The sequence below is a fragment of the Typopeltis vanoorti genome, chromosome 17 (assembly GCF_054136105.1).
Source record: "Typopeltis vanoorti isolate ZY-2024b chromosome 17, IOZ_Tvanoo_1.0, whole genome shotgun sequence".
Taxonomy (NCBI): Eukaryota; Metazoa; Arthropoda; class Arachnida; order Uropygi; family Thelyphonidae; genus Typopeltis; species Typopeltis vanoorti.
The window spans coordinates 8,870,123-8,883,158 of NC_143565.1; the positions used below are offsets into that span (position 1 = coordinate 8,870,123).

The following is a 13,036-nucleotide window of genomic DNA, read 5'->3' on the forward strand; positions in this document are numbered from 1 at the left end:
CAGTTTGGTTTAATCTTCTGCCTCCCACTTCTTTTGTAATTAAACTGTTCGCAGAAGTGTTTTTGGAAGCAAAAATATACCCAAAGAAAGGAGGAAAGATAGAGGGGGGACTAGAAGGAAAGAGGACACGTGTATTTTTAAGTTATGATTTATTTAGGGAAGCCAGTCTGCGTCTGAATAGACGAAATCTAGTTATGTGGTTAACTCATTTCATTGCTTGGCACGTGTACCCAATAGTCATTGTCGCCCGGATGAAAATCGAATACAGTAATCAAACGTCTCCAACATATTGCCTTATTAGTACAGCACTGCCATCTGATGGCAATTTTATGAAGTCTTGAAATATATTTTTCACTGATGAGCACGTAGTGTTTTTCGACCTTTGAGGACGTTATTTGATTTTAAATGGGTCGGCTTGAATAAAAACTATGTTATGTTAGTTCACCCGATTTTTAAATGGCTCGTGGGGGTTCTGCAACTTTCGAAATATACATACACACTGTAAGTACAGTGTATACGTGTTCGGATAAAATATGAAAATTATGGTAACAATTAAAAAAAAAAAAAGCTAAGCATGAAAAAATTGTTTATTATCGATAAAATTATACAGTTTAGTATAATTCAAAATTACTTTAAAACAAAATCCATTCCTTTAATTGTAATTAAAGGAATGGATTTACAATTTTTGGACATTACAATTAAAGGATTTAATTGTAATGTCCAAATATTTAAGGAGACGGAGTAAACACGATAAGCACTACGAACACTCTACTACTGGCGCAAACTGCATATAAACAACAGTGGAACTGCGCGACGGACAGTGCCGCATTACGCCAATAGCTCGCATCTCACTATGATGTGCATATGCTTGCGCGCGTAGCAATATGACACTATGGTAAACACAGTGCTGGTAGCGCCCTCCTAAGTGCTACAAGTTGGATTTTTATTATTTTTTATACAAAATAAGAGAATTGTATAGGATTGTTGACGATAAAATTAAACATCACAAGCAAATATAAATAAATTAATAAATATATTTATGTATCGAGAAAAATTAGGGGTGCTGCAGTTCCGCAGTGCTTATGCACGAGCTGCCCCTGTTAATAACAGTGAACTAGACTCGGTCTTAGGGCTATGCAGGCAAGTTCTTGTATTGCGCAAGCGCAACCCACCACTAAAATAAAAATAAAATCAACCAATAAATAGATATATTTATTGGTTGATTTTATTTTATTTTATTTTGCGTCCCGTTTGGCTGTTTTATATACTGTACATACCCGGAAGTTCCCCAAGGAACCAATAAATATATATATTTATTGGTTGATTTTGTATGGAAATATAGAAATAATCACTATTTCTATAAAAACAAATGTAAAATAATTTATAGTGGTTAGGGTTAGGGACCACTAGATGGCGGCAGTGGTCTGTGTATTCTCCTCAATCAATGCCAGCACTGATACTCTTGAGTCACCTATCTGTAATTGTTAAGAGTGGAGCTTGGCTTCCTGCTAGTCTATAAATGTTAGTCCGGACTGAATGACCTCGCCTACTTCCTTTTAGCGTTAGCAGATTTATCGAATTCGAATTTATATTCTTAGTGTTATTAGCGTATAGAAGTTGTGTAACCTTTTCGATCGAAAAAACTATAAATGATCCGGCCCTTCGAAGTTGAATATACAAATGTTCTAGCAATGGTGATGTGAAGTCTTATTTTTATTTTATTTATTTATTTATTTTTTTTTTTTTGGAAACAATGGAATGGAACGTGAAAGGTAAATGCGTGCCCTTTCACAGATGCTGTTCATTGTTAACATGAAAGCTTTCACTGACTGAAGACTTGTTCGATTTCTTCTGTTGAAATTACAAAGTAAACGCTGCAATCTCCACTGATCAGTTCCTTGATGGCCCGTAACCATCCTTTTTATGTTACAAGGGAAGGTCCCCAAGAGACCAAAAACAGTAAAAGAGCAAATGTCATATTGGTAACTTGCATGCGAGTGTAAGAATGGTGTCATAAGGGTTGGTGAAAATGCACAGGAGAAAGATGATTTTATAAATTATTCTAAACTACAATATTTCATTTGTTTACATTATTTTACTTTATCCTTTGATAACAATTTTAAGCATTAGTTAGTTAAGTCAATATTGCTATGCACAATGTTTTTAGTGTCATTGTTAGATGATTTTTATTTTATTTTATTTTACTTATCTGAAGATGACCATTCTCATTTGTTGAGAAGCCCCAAGTGTGACGAACGATGGGAGAGTTGGCTTCCAACTGAACAGCACACTCTGCCGTAGTCGAACTTTGACCGTTAGGAGCTGGAGGATACGGTAATCGTTCCTACGCAGTGTCATGCATAGTTGAAATCCGGCGTGTCCATCCGGAGGAGGTTTGTCGCCGCATTTCAGGTCCGTGTCGAGCCGCTCTGCTGAGCTGGCAGCCACGAGCCAGGTTTAGTTCTTTAAGGTAGGTTAAGTCGGGTGTCGGTTAGCACAACTGGATCCGGACGATGGGGTCGGGCCACCAGTGCAGCACATGTTTGCCCGTTAGGAGGGAGAGGAAACGGTGACACTCATTGCTCGTGCCCTTCCGAAAGGGAACATCTCGTCTAAAGATCCGGTTGTGTAATGAATTTGTTTTTATTTCTTTTTCTTACAGTTGGTGCAGGGAGTTCCATTCAAACTTGCCAATGCTGAATCCAGACTCTTCCCAACTATAAAATACGACACTTTGTAGCTGCCTCCCGAAACGCGTTTGTGGCACTGTTAGAAAGAGAACGGGACATTTCGATATTCGGTTGTACAAGATTGTCGTCGTGACGAGAGGAATCTTTAAGAGGATGACCTTTCGAATCGAAGACGAGTAAGCCGAAGTCATACGGAGATGGAAAGATTTTTTTTCTTCCAGAAACACAGATTTTTCTTTCGCATACAGGCAAATCGGCTAAAGATCACACGGGAATTACAGACAGAAAGCTTGTAACGAGTCCTTGGACTTCTTGGAGTGATGAAGTAAATTTTGATTCTTTGTAACCGATTTTGAAACAATGAAATGTTTTTTTTCTAGAATTTTATTGTTTCTGTTTTACTTGAGGTGTAAGTTGAGGATAAGTCCTGATATGCATAATGCAGTAAAATCAAAAGAACGAAGAAGAAAAAAAAACAGATCGACCGACATACATCCTTAACCACTTTTTTTGGCCTCAACATTATAAAATTTGTGTCCTTTCCATTTTTTTCCAATTTTTTTAATTTTATTCTAGGGAACTTTGGGAGGGGGGGGGGTGGAAGTCAAAGACAAATCCAACTGATGTGAGAACTACTGCATTTGCGATATTGCGTTTTTGACCAAACAACAATCTTCTTAAGAAAACCTCTTAGGAATGACTTAAAATAACTCATTTAATGGTAGCCATGTTTTTTTTTTATTATTATTATTATTATTATTATTATTATTATTATTATTATTATTAGCACGTGCCATAATCCGGTCAGCATCATTTCTTCGAAGTGAGTATTTATGTCAGAGTATATAAGGTATCCTAAATGTATCAGATCGAAACATTTATGAATATAATCAAAATATTATTATTTCTTTAAAATATTTAAAGTTAATTTTATAAACTAGACATTGCTCTTAAATCTCTAATTAAACAAAAATGCACAAATTTTATGTTTTTATGTAAAATATTGTAGGATATCCATCCCTCCAGGTGGCAAATGATTTTCACTGCGTTGTGCGAGATCCCAACACTGTCTACTGGAGTCTTGAAAAATAAATCCAAGTTTGGTCCACATACCTCATTTTTCGACTGTGTTTAATCCGTTAGCTAGCCTATCTACCTACCTACTACTTACCATTCTGCGTTACAGCTCGTTATGAGCCTTAGCCTCCTGTACAACTTGGCTCTACAATCTTCTATCCTTCGCTAATCTTTCCCAGTCTTTCATTTTCATAATAGTCAAGTCTTGGATCACGTTATCGATCCATCTTAATCTCGGCCTTCCTTTTTTTCCTTGTTGCATATATCTCTTTCTCGGCATTCTTCTTGGCATACGGAAGTCTTCCATTCTCCCTACATTGCAATCTCTGTGCTTTTTGAACCTAACAATATCTTCTTCTTTTAGTATCTGGGTAGTTTCTTGGTTGTACCGTATTCTCCATATACTGTTTTCTTCAGTAGGTCCATAAATTCTTACAATCTTCCTTTCAAATTTCCTCAAACTGTGTTGGTCTTTTTCACTAAGAGTCTATGCTTTGTTTTTGTATGCAACCCCAGGTCTAAATGAGCTTTTTGTATATAAGTATTTTAGTATTTCCGCTTATTTGCTTACTTTTAATCATGCTCATATTTACATGGTATGCTTCATTACCAGCTTGAATACGTTCTTTAATTTCTATGGTTGTTCGCGTCCCATTCGCAACAATATCTCCTAGATACTTAAATCTGGACACCCCTTAAAACTTTTTCTCTCCAACTTGTAGTTTTCTTCTTATTTCTGAAGTTGACTTCTCCATATATTTAGTTTTATTTTCATTGATCTCTAATCCCATATGATTAGTTTTTATTTCCAGTTCGTTATACACTTCAATTAACCGTTTCTTAGTCCTTGACACGATGAATATATCATCAGCATAAGCACATAATTGGCTTGATTTATTAAAAATTGTCCCTCTTCGATCTAAATATTTAATCGCATAATGTAAAGCTATAATAAATAATGTTTCTGATAGTGCATATTCTTGTTTTACACCTTTATTAAATTCGAAGAGGTCGCTAAATTTATTATCTATTTTAACTTTTGTTTTCTCTTCATGGTCATCATCACTAATGTAATTAATTTCTGTGGTATCTCTAATTCTTTCGTAGCCTTTTGTAGACTACCTCTGTGTAGACTGTCAAATGCTTGCTTAAAGTATACAAATAATATATTTTCTTTTCTATTCCATTTACCATCAATACTATTAAATCTATCTGCTATGTTATTTTCAGTTTTTAGTTAATTTGGTTTTCAAGCCATCGTGGCATTTCTTACCTTCATTTACATCATTACTAAGCTTATCTAAGTCCCATAACCAGTGGTGAGCTATAAAGATTTTAACTAAGGGCTCGCATTGTCGATCAAAAAAAAAAAAAAAAAAAAGCCGTATTTCACACAAAAACTTTTATTAATACAGCTTGTGTACAAATTCCAATCAAAAAGTATGAGAGGACAATCAACCTCTACAGGCTATAATTTTTAAACAAATCTTTCATGATCTAAACATGAAATATTTGCACACAATCAACTTTGTTAATTTATCTTACATAAGTACATAAGAAAAACATTTTTTAACTATAAAATATAATAAGAATGAAATCTTTTATAATATTTTATAAAACATTTGACTGGCTACTGGTTTTGCCATACGATTGGCTACCAGGAAGGAGAAGGGTAAAGATAGCGCATGCGCTAATTTTATTTTCAAACTTGGGCGCATCCGTTATAGAGGAGTTGAAATAAGAATTCCAAGTAATCTATACACTGCCGAATAGACTAATTTCTGTTAGGTTACCGTATGAGTTTGTCGCTTAATGTGTTTCAAAAAAAATTTGTTTTTGACAAAAAAAAAAAAAGTAAACAAGTAGAACAAGGGGCTCGCAAATTTGAGAAAAATTTAACAAAGACCTTCGCGCGGAGCCCCTTATAGCTCACCACTGTCCATAACCCGCCTTCTTTTTTGCCATCTTTATCACATTTTACAATCCTTCTCTTGTAATCATTTTCACTAAATAATGGTCAATGTCACGATTAGGGTCTCTACAGCTCCTGACATCAATGACAGGAGAAATGACGTCTCGAGACTAAAACATGATCAATCTGGTTTACGCCGTTCGTGCCTGGTACCCTCCAAGTTCCCATGTGGATTGCTTTATTATTATTATTATTATTCCTGACACCTCCAAGGAGTCCGAAGACTCATCGCGGGAGGACACCTACAACTGTCTCAACCACTACACCGAACCTCTACTACGAATCATCTCCATCGACGGCATCTACCGCCCACCTCCACACCTACTATTTGTTGTCTGTAAATTGCGTGTGTTCTGAAGGGCCGATTTGTCTGTATGCGGGATGAAAAACCTGAGTTTCCGGGAGAAAAAAAGCCTGCTACCTCCGTATGAGAACGGCTAACTCACCTTCGATTGAAATCGTCCAGATAAAGATTCCTCTCGTCGCGACGAGAATCGAACTTAGGCCTATTCCATCGAAGGGCGCAATGTACCGTCGTTCTTCGAATTGCGCTATGGAGGCCAATATGTGCGAACGATGTGCTTCTTACGAACAGTTTGTTTCTGATTTGCAAATTTCATCAGTGAATCACCATTTCAATGTTTTTATCGTGTAGAAAATATTCCTGCCACTTGCTTTTGCTTTTCATGTTTCCCAATCTTAGCGTTAAGGTCCCATGACCGAACAGAATATCATACCTTTGTGTGTTACCCCAAACTTCGTCAAGTTGCTCATAAAATCTGTCTTTACCAATTTCTTCTTTCTACTCGGTTGGTGCATGAGCTGAAATAACAGTAATATTTCTAAATTTTTCTTTGAGTCTTATTTTGCATATTCAGTCACTAACAGCTTCGTATTCTAGCATACTTTTCCCAAGGTCCTTACTATGAAGCCAGTACACAGCTGACCAGTTCGTTCATAAGGACCACTATAAATAACACTGTAATGCTGTTTATCCATTCTCCCTTGTCCTTGCCATCGCATTTCTTGTAGTGCAATGAGGTCTATTTTATATTTCAGCATTTTATTAGCAACTTCATTCATCTTTCCTTCATGTTTCATTGTCCTTACATTCCATGATGCCATTTTGATATCTCTTCTCATTTTATTCTTATTTTTCTGCTTATTTCGTAATCCGATCATGTCCTTTTTTCCATTCCAGGTCTATTGCCATTGAGTACTATTCCCAGGTTTCGTTTATATCGGTTTCGTAGCATAAAATGTTTTTCACGTGATTGGGTTGCTAGCCCAATTCACAACCCTACCCCTTTATTAAGGCTTGGGATTGGCTGAAGTGATCACTACTCAGAGTAACCAACTTCAGATGGAGTTCCTTAACCTAACCATGTCACTAAATGTGCAGTGGATATATTTTTGTACTGGTGACAAGTGAAGTGAAACCTCACCCCCCCACACACACACCATGAAAAATGTAAGAACACACAAACATAAAACACGCTATTAACAAGAGAAAAAAAAAAAGAAGAAGCGATACTTTTTTCTAAAATTTTTAAACCAAAAATTAGGGGTCGTCTTATACAGGGGCGGGTAACCGGTTACGATACTCGCAGTTGCTGTGGCGAAACTGCCGGTACCTTGTCTCCGTGAACAGGCTTCTGCCAATCACTAGCCTTTGTTAACTCTGTTGATTGACGTCATTAACGGCTGATTCTGAATAAACCAATCAGAACTATGAAAGTATTCATATGTCTGCAACTCGTTGGCAGGGTGAGTTAATGCATCAACAATATTTTGAGCCCATAAAAATATCCGAAAATAAAAAACGATTGTCATATTCTTCAAAATTCAAGTTAAAAGTCATCAATTACTCAAAAGAACATGGAAATAAAGCTTCAGAAAGATAGTTTGGACCTCCTCCCAGTGAGTGTATGATTAGACAGTGGAGATGTTTAAAATATTGATTTCTTAATGGGTCCGAAAAAGTAGGGGACGTCTTATACACCGAAAAATACATAATATGTAATTGTATGAAATAGATAGTGTAATCCTACAGAAGATTTTCTTGAGTTCGTAGTACGCGAAACCTGAGTTTTCTGCAAGAGAAAACTTACTGGTAAGTGTCAGAGATCGACTAACTTAGGAACCGGTTGAAGAAAGGCATAGAAGAAGTTCCTCTGGTCAGCGATTCGAATCCAACTTAGGTCTTTCTTCGGGTGGCCTATCAGAGAGGATGCAAACACCACTTCCACTAAGATAAGCAGGCTGTCAGAAATAATAAATCGTCACTCCTTTTAGTCTCCAAAGGAAGTAGGCAGAACTCCTTTAACCCCAATTCACTTTTGAAGAGAGCTGAGAAGCCAGTCTCTACTTGAGCTCACTGTAATGAGCTCCAGTTATCAAGCCAATTATTTTTCTATGCTTGAGTACTCTACATCTTGTAGAATCACCCTACATGCCCATGCCAAATATCAACTAATGCAGGAGGTGGCTGAAGAGAAGCTAGATAAAATTTCTCTAGTCAATGACTTGAATCATATTTAAAATAGTCGTTCTTTAGACATTCTGGTGCCAAATGCCATTTCCGCAAGACCACACTCGTACCCCAAAATATTAATCAATTTCAAATACCATCATATAAATCCTTTAACGCCTTTTATTTCACAAAGGGTATAGGCAGTGCCCTTTTAATCTAACTAACTTTAAAAGACAGATTCAGCCATTCTCCATCGCTCGATTTTCACTAATAATGAACCTAAGCTATCCATCAATCAAAGAGAGAAGAAATATTATGACGGACAGCTGCTGCCATCTCGTGGCTCTATATACTAACACTAGTATTGTCGTTAGTAATAGTGTGAGTTCTACGGTCGGTTTTTGATATGTGAGAATAAAAGCAGAGTTTCTGGAGACGGGAGGAGGGGGGGGGAGCTTCTTGCCTTTGCCAAAGATCAACTAACTCGGGGATGGGCTGAAGAAAGGAGTAGGAAAAGTTCCTCTGCTCGACTAGAATTAAACGGCTAACGCCATTTTTGTGCTATGAAAACAAATCCCGTTTCCACAGAGCAACATAAAATTAATTGATTTCTTTTTCATGAATATACGAGGGTGTTCTGAAAAGTTCTAAGCCTAACAATGAAAAAACGAATTTACAATTCCGAAATTATTTTCATTTTTCAACATAATCTCCCTTAAGACTAATACATTTATTGCAGCGATGCTCCACCGCCATTAACCCCTCCCTGTAGTGGTTCTCAGTAAGATCTGCAAAATACACCCCCCTAAGCTGCAATCACCTCTTGATTCGAAGAAAAATGCTGACCAGCGAGGAAGAGTTTTAGTTTAGGGAAGAGATAGAAGTCAGAAGGAGCCAAATCAGGGGAATAGGGTGGATGTTCCAACAATTCATGGTGCAGATCCCTTAATTTTCCCATTGCCAAAACACCTTTGTGGGCAGGTGCATTGTCCTGATGAAAGATGATTTTTTTCTTCTGAAAACCGGGTCTTTTCTCACGAATTTTTTCATTTAGTCTGGTTAAAAGATCAGAATAATATTCCCCAGTTATTGTTCACCCTTTTCAAGATAATCAATAAACGAAATGCCTTTAGCATTCCAAAACACCGATGCTATGACCTTTCCTGCTGATGGAACCGACTTTGTCGTCTTTGACGCTGAACAACCAGCTTCTGTCCACTGTTTTGACTGCTGTTTGGATTCTGGTGTGTAATGGTGAATCCAAGTCGTCTCCTCATCCATAGTAATAAATCGACGCCAAAAATCAGTTTTATTCTTGTTAAAATGCTCTAAGCACTGTTCAGAGATTTTCATGCAAGTACGTTTTTGATCTGCTGTGAGCAAACGCGGCACCCATCTTGAGCAAAGCTTTTTCATATGCAATTCTTCATGCGAAATATATCCTACACGTTCCTTGGAAATGCCTATAGTCTCAGCAATTTCACGCAGTTTGATTCGCCGGTCATCCAATACCATATCGTACACTTGATAAATGATTTCTGGTGTTGTTACACTTTTTGGACGTCCTTCACGTGAATCATTTTCAAGACTGGTACAGCCACGTTTAAACTCGGCAGGCCATTTATTAATTGTCGAAAACTAATGAGAAGAGTGCCCTTAAACTTTTATGAACTTCGAATGAATTTCTTTTGGCGTTAAACCTTCTTTTACGAAGAATTTTATAACCGCACGATACTCAATTTTATCCATTTTACGGGATACAGATAACAGTTTTGTTCAGACAGCTGTATAAAACAAACTAGTTGATAGAATGATTTGCAATTTCACATGGATGCTTATGACAGATGTTCCAACTTAGAAAAAAAATCTTTCCGGTAGTGTTGCCATCTATGGTCGAGGCCGAGAACTTTCAGTAAACTAATAAATTCAGAAATTTCGACTTTTGTCTCTTATCTTAATTCGGAGAAAATTGACTGCTTTAGACGTTATCCGAATCAGTGAAAGTACTGTATTGCTAAAATAAAGATCCAGAACGCTCTTTATTTTAATAATACAGTTCGGCGACGCAAAATTATATAAACAAAGTGGATATTAGACCCAGCATTATTTTAAAACCGAATATAGAAATTAGGGAATACACTGACCAGAATTCACGAGTAGAGCGGACACTTGAGCGCCGCCCAAGCGTCTATATGTTCGCTTTCTATTAGTCCATTTTGATAAGATTTCACTGGCCTAACAGCTGTTTCGAACTAGTTGATTCTCCTCAAAAATGAGGCAATTATTTAAGTAAATCCGTCTCTAAAAATTAGGCGATTCTCTTCGAACTCAGCAGCATTTCCGCTCAGTGACAGGCTCACCATACCACTGAGCAGAACTGCTCATATTCCAGGGGGAAAGCATTCACTGACACGACCCCGATAGAGGCCACGCCTGAAAACACCTATCCCCAGGGTCTCAAATTGCTCTCTCAAGGCAAAACTCCCCAAAATCTTAAACCCACTCACCGGGAGCCAGACTAGGAATAAACTTTAAAAGAGAGCAATCGTAAGCGAACTCTCGGTCGGTGTAAGTATTTACTGAAATAAAGAACAAAAAGGCTTCAGTTCGGCGATGCAAAATTCTATATGTAAAGTGGATATTCGATCCAGCATTATTTCTACATTCGGCTTTGAAATAATGCTGGATGTAATATCCACTTTACTTATATAGTACTGTATTACTTTATTTTGAAAGATATTTGTATTATCACTGGGGCGCCATCTAGCGTTTTAATGAATGTTTACTATTTGGGAAACTAGTGTTTCATGTGTTTAGAAGGTATGTCTTTTTTTTTTTTTTTTGGTTGCGTGTGTCATGAGAATATATTTCTTTATCTCTTTGCATGCATGTGAATAAAGCCTCTTATACATGCAAGGTTGTGGTGCAGTAATGAAATCGTTAGTAAGATATAGGTATTGCCAAAGTATAAACCTATCAGCAAATTTGCTGTAATAGATGAATAAGCGTATCAAGTTTTACAACGGTGGATCTTAGATACCCTTTTAAAGCATCGATTAATTTTGATATACAAAATTGCATTCAATCAGTGAAGCTGAGAAATATTTTAAGTAGGGAATCACTGAATGATTACTTTTGAATGCTAAAGACGGTCAAGAGTAATTTTTTAGGAATACCAAAAAACGTGTAATATTTCTGGAGCGAAAAATTTGCGGAGTTAAAATGGGTTTTTACAAACCATTTGATGTGTGGGCGAAATAAAAAAGACGAATTCAAAGAGAATACCCAAACCCCAGTTAAAATATCCGAAATTAATTTAAAAATAAAAAAAAAATTAAAGATCACTCGGTGTGCTTACATCTTAGGTTCAAAAGGATGCTCAATTAATGTTTAATATAAAACCATTGTTTAGGAACGATGAAACAATTTCTATTACCTATATTACAATAGATGATTCACTGGCTGAATGGTGTTGGAAAAGATAATTTGATATCACAAAATAAGAAAAAAAAAGAAATTGTTTATTTAGCAAAGTGCCTTCTTCCATCAGTCTCATACTGTTCTACTCAAAGGGCTTCAAATTTCAGCTATTCAGAAAATGTGGCAAGAGGTTTGGTATTGATATGTTGTAACTTTTGCAGTCTTTTGTATGTGGCTTTGATAAAGTATGCACACACATGCATGATACTGAAATAAGATTTGGGTTCCATCTTCCTATGTTTCAGAATGGAACCTACTGATAAGTATGCTTGTATTGTCATGTGGGGAACTATACTTCTATGTAAGAGAAACATATATCTTTTAAATCGACTGTATACTGTAAATTTATTCAAGAATAATTTATATACTTTGAAACAGTGGTGCACCCGGGGGGGGGGCCTTGCCCCACCAAAGAAAAAGGGAAAAAAAAAAACACTAGAAAAATTTCCAAAAATCTTTTCCTAATTAAAATTCATTTCTTTAATTTATGTTGTGTCATGTCTTCTTATATACTACTTATGAATTAGCAATCACTACAGATTCTCAGTCATAGTTTGTATGCGATGCATAGTGTGTATTCTCAAATAGTCTATTCAACTCGCTCCTCCAAGATTAAATCCTGAGTGCACTACTGCTTTGAAAGAGGTTAACACACAATGTCATATCAGTGGCTTTGTGACATTGGTTTAAAGACAACTTTATCAGCCATTGGAAGTGCGAGACTGCCACATCAGCCAAGTTATGCACAGTCGTGCCCAAGAAATTAATGCCAATTGACCAATGTTTCCTCTAAGCTGCGTGTGTTCACACACCTAGGAACTGCACACACAAACTTTTTTCATTCAGAATTTCTAATATACAGTTAATAATTTCTGAATGTACTATAAAAATGAATTATGTGATAACTCATACTTGTCATTTATTTTATTTAGTAATTTCTCCAGTGTCTACAATACTATAATTCATTTCATCTTACTATACATGGGGGTGAACTGGCACTGGCATCAGCATACAGATGCGTATTTGTTTTGAGTATCTACTAACCACGCAGTACAGTTACTTGATGTTGGGCAAATGGTAATGGATTTTTGTAGCTACATGGATTTAAGCAAATTAATTTGGCATCCACAATTTCACAGGTTATGGCTAGACAAAGTAATGCAACATTAGTATGAGAAATATTACATTAGCACACACACACATTGAGTCAGAGACATGAAACTTGCACACATGGGTGAACAAATATTAGGGAGAATGTTGGAAGGATTATATGGAAATCTCTCAGTAAGCTACTGTGGGAATGATCAATTGGGAGTTGTAATAGGATACACTATAACCAACTGC

At 36.5% G+C, this 13,036-nt stretch overlaps 1 protein-coding gene across 3 annotated transcripts in view; it reads left to right on the plus strand.

The window, feature by feature from the left end:
- The window catches only part of Polr3H (RNA polymerase III subunit H), a 245,335-nt gene that overhangs the window by 145,668 nt on the left and 86,631 nt on the right, over positions 1–13,036 (plus strand). Inside the window, exon 1 of one of the 3 annotated variants that reach the window (XM_090407536.1) lies at positions 10,926–11,032. The exons of the other annotated variants lie outside the window; for them this stretch is intronic. The gene's annotated coding sequence lies outside the window, so the exon portion shown is untranslated. Of the gene's footprint in view, positions 1–10,925; positions 11,033–13,036 lie in introns of those variants that run through there. 3 annotated transcript variants of the gene reach the window in all.